Source organism: Leptonychotes weddellii, chromosome X (genome assembly GCF_054177405.1).
Source record: "Leptonychotes weddellii isolate Sample4059 chromosome X, ASM5417740v2, whole genome shotgun sequence".
NCBI lineage: Eukaryota > Metazoa > Chordata > Mammalia > Carnivora > Phocidae > Leptonychotes > Leptonychotes weddellii.
Window position 1 is genome coordinate 3,495,566 of NC_138385.1, and position 6,926 is coordinate 3,502,491.

The 6,926-nt window shown below is 46.6% G+C and overlaps 1 protein-coding gene across 1 annotated transcript in view; it reads right to left on the reverse strand.

The window, feature by feature from the left end:
* Positions 1-5,272, reverse strand: part of MTM1 (myotubularin 1) — a 96,488-nt gene extending 91,216 nt beyond the window's left edge. The window contains exon 1 of the mRNA XM_081808121.1: positions 5,214-5,272. The gene's annotated coding sequence lies outside the window, so the exon portion shown is untranslated. The remainder of the gene's footprint in view (positions 1-5,213) is intronic.
* Between the last annotated feature and the right edge of the window lie 1,654 nt (positions 5,273-6,926).

Below are 6,926 nucleotides of genomic sequence, written 5' to 3' on the forward strand. Positions count from 1 at the left end.
GTCATGATCCTGGAGTCCCGGGATCGAGTCCCGCATCGGGCTCCCTGCTCGGCGGGGAGTCTGCTTCTCCCTCTCCCACTCCCCGTTTGTGTTCCCTCTCTCGCTGTGTCTTTCTCTGTCAAATAAATAAATAAAATCTTTAAAAAAAAAAAAAAAAGAGGCTCTGGGAAACAATGCTTCCTTCTCACGGAAAGCCCAAGGACATGATATCAATATAGAACAATTATCACAAGTTAATGAAAGGACATCACTGTGTTGTCAAGGTCTGTAGGCAAGGGAATGAGAACAGAATGAGTTACAAACAAGTTACTTTTATTTTTACTTTCAATTATTACCCTTCAACTTCCCTTACCCCTTCCCACCCCCAAACATACCAACAAGCAAAACAAAAATGAACCTATTCTAAAACTGCTCATGACAATAGTCCAAAAATCCAGAGGCTGGGAATGCAACGTGTAAGACCTCTCCCATCACTGGACTCAAAGAACTTTCTTATTCATCTGCTAACTGACCACAACAAGGAAGGCTGAGCATGAGCTCCATTTCATCTTGCAGTCAGGAGATATGGTCTCTGTACATACAACCGAATTTGCTGAAATGGACACATCCAAACAACTCTGAACTATCCCTTCCTTGTCCAGCTCAAGTCAAAGAGCATGTACTAAATGTCTACTGTGTGTGGAGGGCCATGTTAGGTTTCACCTGCCCAGGAAAAAACGTCTCCAACCTCAGCCCCTTTCTGCACAAGCTTGGAAGATGAAACAAGTAATGCTGAAATATGCAGGTATTACATATCAAGACAAAGAGGGGAGACGCAGCAGTACTGGATGAACACGAGTACGCGACATTTCAAAGAGCTACTTATGGAGTCATTTCAAGATACTGAGAAACAACTTCAAATAATGAGAAAACAGCACTCTGTTTTGGTTCTGTTGGAACAAGAAAGGCAGCATTGACCTGGAGAGCAATCAAGGCCCTGTATTTCTTCCCATCCTAAGCCCCTGAGTAGAGCATCCAGTCTAGTATGGATGGAGGAGCTTGGCAGGGCCTCAAGCTGCACTGAGGAGCTAATGTAAGGTGTTGATTTGAAAAAGGAAAGATTTTCATTCTGAAACACTGCAGAAAAAGGCAGGCAATATTCCCTGGTGCAAGAGATTGCCTTGCTATTGCCCTGTCATTGTTGGTTATGCAGTACTACCATTTTAGGAATCAATAAAATGGAAGCTCGTAAGTACCAATGGCTTCAGGTCCATTTGAGAGAGGCAATCAAACACGTGCATATTTCAATGCTGACAGAAGAGGGAGAGCAAGGCAGAGAGGCTGCACCTACAGCTATGGGGGAGGGGGGCCAAGGACAGGAAGGACCCTGCTCTCTTACACCAGTTCTCCAAATAGCCACGGCCTATATAATACATGAATGCAATAATAACGCTGCACAGCCTACAAAGGGGTACTGATGTACATTTGATTCTCTGGAAAGCTCTGGGAGCTTGGCGGGGCTCACTGCTCTGTCTTACAAATGGAGGAGGCAGCAGCAGTGAGGTAAAATGACTTATCCAATGTCACAGAGTTAAGAAGGGGCAGAAATGGGACTTGAACCTGGCTTCCGGAATCCAAACTCAGGAAGCTTTCGGCCACCGCACACAGACAAAGAGCTCCTTTACCATTTCTTGTTCCTCAGAAACAGAAAGAAAGTGCTAGTGCATGATGCCAATGTTCTAAACAGGTGCCCACTGCATTCTTAAAAAGAAAAGGATGAGACTGTCTAGGTGCTCAGGTGGAAAAACACATTGTAAACATTTAACGTGAAGAACTGTCCTCCAACTACAGGATGGCAACTGGATCTCACCTGACTGACTCCAACTGGGTCTCCTGGTACCCTCCTGCTTTCAAAGCAGAGGAACTGGAAGAAGGCCTTTCTTGTTCTAGTCATGTTTGTAGAAACAAACAAAATATGGTCTCAAGTAATTTCTGAGTCCAAATAGTAAAAGGGAAAATCATGCTTACTGGACATCCAAAAGTGTATTAGGACATGTCTAGAATCATTCTTTTTCTTTGAAAGCAAACAAGGGGGGGGGCCTGGGTGAAGTGTCAGACTCTTGATTTCTGCTCAGGTCATGATCTCAGGGTCCTGGGATTGAGCCTCCTGTCAGGTTCCACGCTCAGCAGGGAGTCTGCCTGGGATTCTCTCTCTCCCTCTCCCTCTCCCTTTGCCCCTCCCCCTATTTGCATGCTCTCTCTCTCTCTCAAATAAATAAATCTTTAAAAGCAAACAAGGGAGTTCCATGTAGTCCTAGTCAGTAACAGTTAACTTTTCTTGAGTGTGTGCTATGTGCAAGACACTATTCTAAGCACTGGACATAGATTAGCATTCAGTCTGGCCAACAACCCTTTGAGGCAGGTACTATTCGTATTATTATTTTCATTTTACAGGTAAGGACACTGAGGCACAGGGGTAAGTAACTCACCCAAAGTCACACAGGTAATATTAGAGCCAGGATTCAAATCCAGGGTCAATACCTTACAGGCAAATGGCAGCCCCTGTCCCTCCCCCATCTGCCAAAAAAGAATAATGAACTGAGAAACTAGAAAATAAAGAAAGCAGAACTTCAAAGAGGTCAGATGCAGGGAAGGGAAATTACTAAAGAATAATGAAAGCAACCTCTTATTCTTCTATAAAATGAAAAAAAACTTTAGAAATAAGAAACTCTGGCCTTTGAAATCCTTTGGCCACCAGTTCAAAATGTTGCCTACTAAGCCTTGAAGAGGCTCTGCTTTTCTCTGGATTTTGGAGCCCTCAATAAGAGCAAGAACCACATGTTCTTTCAGTGGTTTTTAAAGTAACTACATTTTGTTAATCCTCCTTTCATTTTGGAACAAAGAATATTTGAGTATTTGTTTATAAGTTTAGTCATTTTTTAGAACCTGTAAAAATGAAAAAATTTGCTTTGAAGCCATTGAACATACAGAATATGAGAGAAGAGGTACTAAACAGATGAACTTGTATAGTAAGCCACCATGCATGCCATTTTACTACCGCTTTAGTTTTTAAGAAGTTGAATGCTTCTTTACGCTACAGCTAACATCAAAATGAACTCGTTTCTTTACAAACCACACAACCCAAAGACTGACAATGGTTTCAGATGGTAGGTTCTCAGTACAAACCAGAGTGCAGGAAAAGAAATCGCTGCCTAAGGTAGCCTGAGGCAGGCAGACACTGACATGAAATCAACAAGGAATACTGAGCTCAGCAGAGCCTTCTGTAGCTAGAGTAAGGGAACTACTGAGACAGGGAGCGACTGGAAGACCACCTCCCTAGGTGTTTGAAAGCACTTACTGTTTGCATATAAGAGAAAAAAATGCAAGTAAAAATGAGGCTAGGATGAATTTATGATCCAAGAGGCAATCGCCAGAGAAATGAGGACTCCATAGAATCTCTTTGATTTAGACAGATTTACTTTTGGATTTCATTATTTGCTTTAATGGAGCAGCAGCTGACACTCTTAAAACTAACAATTCAATGTAATTCCCAAGTCACTCTCAAACATGCCAGCCTGTTTTATTGACATCATAGAGTTTCAGAGCTCTATTTTTCCGCATAGTGCTCATCTCCACTAGAAAATATATCATTGCTTTTTTTTTATTATTCTCTGCTTCCCCACACATAAGTTCTGTAAGGCAGGGACTTAGTGGTGCTGTCTGCTGTCTTCTCGGTGTTTGGCACGCCGCAGGCACACTATGGGCATTCTGGGTATAATGGGTAAATGAAGCCGCTGACAACCTGATAAATATAAGTTAGAACTTTAAGGTAAGGAGACCCAACTGTTTAAAAGCATTTAATAACTAGAATCTAAACGCCCCAATGAATCTTCTCTACTTTCACTGGTTTGAATCTACTCCATGGTGTGGAATCTCTCAAGGATAGATATGGTTTTGTGAAACTGCCAAAAGCCATTGAGTCAAATCTGGTGAGCAATAAGTGATCGTGCCCAAAATATATGTTGGATGAAAGCAAAATGTGTCTATAAATTAACACGCCTAATTGCCTTATTTGGCTGGTAAACTGGTTTTGAAGGAAATTCAAAATGGTTTGAACTAAAGCAAAAGCACTGGCTCGATTTCAAGGCTCTAAGGTGGATACTTTATAAGGAACAAACTAAGCTGTGATAAAAAAAAAAAAAGTACCCGGGTTAGGCAGAGGCCAAGATACTCCCCCAGAGACCTGACTTGTGATGTTAGCTTTGCCATCAGGTTGCCCCAAATCTTGGGTCATATTATTACAATATTATACAGCGTTACACTCTCTGGGCCTCAGTTTCCCCATCCTGGAAACGAACAACTAAGAACTTCAAGGTCCCAGTCAATTCTAATATGCCACGATTTCATTCTTGTGAAGGTCTATTATGTCTACTTAAAAACCAGTCACAATTCACTACACCTCATACTTAGTATGCGTCTATAAAGCCCATAATATAATCTTTGCAGCAGATTCATTTCATATTTGCTTAGGCAAAAACTAAAATTAGTTTTCACTTCCTGAGCGCAGCAAGACAGTTAAGGGAGGCAACCCGGCAAAGGGCGCTTGCTCGTGCCTGTGCACACTTCCGACTGCGTATCAGGGAACTAACCGTTCCCTCTCAGATCTTCTCTCAACTGTTGCAAGAGCAGATAAACCTCCCGTGCGTGACACCGAAACTCTGTTAGAGAGACCCCATGGGGCTTCCCGGCCAACGCCGGGCTGCGGCCGCTCCGCAGGACCCACTGGGGATGCGGCGGGCACCCACTCCAGGCGGAGGGCCAAGGCGAGGACCAGCCGCCGCGCGTCGCCTGGGAGGCAGGACGGCCGCCCAGCCGGCTCGCCGCTCCAGGACGGGGAAGCAAAGTCCGGGGAGCGGCCGCGACGCCCCCAGAGTTCCCCCCTCGGCCCCGATCCCCGTCCCGACCTTCGCCCGTCGCCGGCCCGGGACCTTGGGCGGGGAGAACAGGAGGAAGCCAGAGGCACCTGCCTGCGGCTGCCCGGCCTCACTCAGCCCTGGCCGGCAGGGACAGCGAGGCGCTCGGGCGAACCCCCCCCCCACCTACACCCGCGGGTGCAGCGAGGACCCGCCGGACCCGTCGGCCCGGGGAGTCCCAACTTCCTCCTCCCGGCTCTCCCACCACAGGTCCCCGCAGCGCCCGGCTCAGAGCCAGGCCAGCCGCGAGCGCGCACCCACCTCGGGCTCCGGGCACCACCGCCGTTGCCAGGCTGCTCGGCTCCCGGGCCCCGCTCCGCCCCCTCCAGGGCCCGCCCCCTGCGGCCTCCCCGCCTCTGGCCACCGCCCGCCGCCCTCCTCCCCGTGCCGGTTGGTGGGGGTGCATCACGTGACATGGGTGAGGCGGGCGGAAGGCGCCGGGAAAGCCTCGGCAGCCGCCCCGAGGGGCGGGGCTCTTCACCCGGGAGGCTGCTGGGAAGCCCTCTTTGAAAGGTCCGGCACGTGGAGGCATCTGGAAGTTGTAGTTCTAAATACGATGCCAGTGGGCAGGGCCCAGATGCTAGGAGCCGCCCCTGTGAGGGAAGTTGGAGTAGAAGCCGGACGGAGGCTGCTGGGAAGCGTAGTCCCAGGACTCCTCTGTGTCCCATTGTTTTTTTCCAATAAAGGGGAAATACAGAGGGAAAACTTCTCTAGATAAAACTTTAGCGGATGTCACTAAATGGAGCTGTTATTGGGCACATAGGGTGGGCTGCGGGAAGTTGAGATACTATAAGGGGAAAAAAAAAAGAAATTTCACTGACTCTGGCACAGAATCTACAGTTCACAAACCGAATGAACAGCTGAGGTGTACTTCGTGCTGTGCCAGCATCTTTCCAAGAACTCTCTTGAGACTTAGTGAAAGGAAACATTTCAGGACGAAGTTCCTTCTGCTTTTCTGAGGTTTGGGGCAGGCGACCATTAGCACAGTAAAAAGAAAGGAAAAGGAAAAAAAAAAACGGAAGACATCTTCAAGAAGAGAATTCCATGTGTAATCAAATAAAACAAGCTTAATGTGACACATAGAAGAATAGGTGTAATATTCCTTGTGCTGCATAATAATTATATATATAATATATAATATATATAAGCAGTTCAAGTAAATGAAGGTAAATAGGAGGACTTCAACATCTTTTTTTTTATTTGTTAGTACTCCAGCATCTAAAAAAATTGTTTTACCTGATACCAGTGTGTGTATTCATATGTATTTATATACAATCATATATCACTATATGTATACACACTATACACACAAATGCGCGCGCACACACACACACACACACACACACTAAACCTACTGCAGAGTCCAGACTTCTTAAATGAGTAACAGGCCCTTCAGACTCCAACCCACCTACTCTCCCAATGTGCCTCTTCTCTCTCCTCGCCCCAAATTCTGGTCTAATCACAGAGAACTTCTTTCTCTTCTCTGGATGCACCATGTTCTTTCCTCCTTCCAGCCCTTTGCACTTGCTGTTTCTTTCTCCTGGATTGGCCAAACTCCTGGAAGGGCGGCAGAATAGCACTTATTCCTGGGCCAGGAAGAATTAGCCCTCGCAGAGCCCTTCTCATCGCCCTGATGTCATCATTTGCTTACATGTCAGCCTGCCAATTCCCCTCCCCAGACTGTGAACTCCTTTGAATCACATTCACTTTTGTACTGGATTGCAAAGAGTGCTCAGTAAATGCTTCTTGATTGCATGCATTGCATGCCGAGCGGTTCCCTTGGGGGCTACTGAATAATCTGTGAGTCTTGGAGCAGAGGGAGAGGGGAAAATGTGGACTGAGAGAGGGCAGCAGCTGGGGGTGGGGGAGACCTTGCATGCTCAGGCACTGTATTCAAGGATGAGGCTGAAGCCTTCTGCTCAACCAGGGGATGGGAGCTGCAGAGCAGAGACACTTCTCATCCTAAGGAGGTTA